Source organism: Halichoerus grypus, chromosome 11 (assembly GCF_964656455.1).
Source record: "Halichoerus grypus chromosome 11, mHalGry1.hap1.1, whole genome shotgun sequence".
Taxonomy (NCBI): domain Eukaryota; kingdom Metazoa; phylum Chordata; class Mammalia; order Carnivora; family Phocidae; genus Halichoerus; species Halichoerus grypus.
In genome coordinates this window covers 12,108,137-12,109,744 of record NC_135722.1, presented here as the reverse complement: position 1 = coordinate 12,109,744, position 1,608 = coordinate 12,108,137, and the positions used below count along the sequence as shown (strand labels likewise).

The following is a 1,608-nucleotide window of genomic DNA, read 5'->3' as shown; positions in this document are numbered from 1 at the left end:
GTGTTAGAATTTACTTGCAACACACCAAATTTATTTGTTTCCCTATCTTTTTTTCCCCCTATCTTTTAATGAATGCATTTACAAGTTTAGTCTTTCCCCTTTTTGACAGTTACTACAATGCACAGGTTTTAATATATACTAATCAGTGTCAGTTATTTCTAAAAAGCTTGACATTTCAGGATGAGTTCCATTTTGTCTCCAGCGTAACTGAACAGGCTCTTTCCATATGTCAGCATAGTTGGTATTATTCTTGGCTAGACCTTTGTTAATTTCTTTGTGCCTTACATTGTGACCAGAGAATAGTTGGGAAATTAAATTCCAGATCAAAATAATTTTCTGTGATCTTTATAGACATTTTTTTTTTCCTTCGACTTCTGGCATTCAGTATACTAGATAAAAATGTGATGATAGTCTAGTTTTGTTCCCTTATAGATCACTTATTTTTGTTTTTTTCTTTTACAGAAATGTATAGTATATTCTTTGTAGTCTTAAAACAATTTTTTTAATTAAGTAAACACTACCTCCAACGTGGGGCTTGAACTCATGGCCTCAAGATCAAGAGTGACATGCTCTACCAACTGAGCCAGCTGGGTGCCCCTATTTGTTTTATTCTTGAGTCTAGATGTATGTCTTATCTTCAGTATTGGTATCAGGATCTTGGTGAGCTCTTTGGATCTGATGACATGAGTTTCTTTGTAAGCTCAAGGGAACTTCCTTCAATTATTATTATTATTTTTTTTTTAGTTTTATGGTTTTATTAACACAAATATGACGTGCACAACAAGCTCTCTATTCATTGTCTTCGCTGCGCAGCCTGGCGTTGGGATTGGTGACTCTGATTGCCAGCTGGGCTGCTCTTCCCACAACAGCTTTGCGGTTCTTGGAGGAGACACTGTGAGCAATGTCTGCACAGTAAGATTTGTTGCACCTCAGCAGCACTTCAAGCTCCTTGACGTTGTGCACTAGGAACTTCCGGAAGCCACTGGGCAACATGTGCTTTGTTTCCTTGTTGCTCCCATAACCAATGTTGGGCATCAAGATCTGGCCCTTGAATCTTCTGCGCACCCTATTGTCAATGCCTCTGGGTTTCCGCCAGTTGCGCTTAATTTTGACATAGCGGTCTGACTGGTGCCGGGTGAACTTCTTGGTCCTCTTTTTAAGATCTTGGGCTTCACCAGAGGTCTGAGGGCAGCCATGATGCCCAGTAACAGATGGCCGCCGCCTCCACAGGCAGCGCCGAGGAAGAGCCTTCAATTATTTTTTAAATTTTATTATTCTCTTTGTGTATTTTCCTTGCACTTTTATTAAACAGATAAGCATTTTTGGGGCCTCTTAACTTTTTCTCGTGATTCTTGTCTCCCTTACTGACATTTTACTCTATATTCTTTTTTTTTTTTTTTTTTTTTTTTTTTTGTTAAAGATTTTATTTATTTTTCAACAGAGAGAGAGAGACAGCGAGAGAGGGAACACAAGCAGGGGGAGTGGGAGAGAGAGAAGCAGGCTTCCCGCTGAGCGGGGAGCCTGATGTGGGACTCGATCCCAGGACCCTGGGATCATAACCTGAGCTGAAGGCAGACGCTTAACGACTGAGCCACCCAGGCGCCCCTT

General features: G+C 40.5%; 1 pseudogene; it reads right to left on the bottom strand.

The window, feature by feature from the left end:
• Positions 1-765: 765 nt before the first annotated feature.
• LOC118525699 (large ribosomal subunit protein eL32 pseudogene) lies at positions 766-1,243 on the bottom strand (annotated as a pseudogene).
• Between the last annotated feature and the right edge of the window lie 365 nt (positions 1,244-1,608).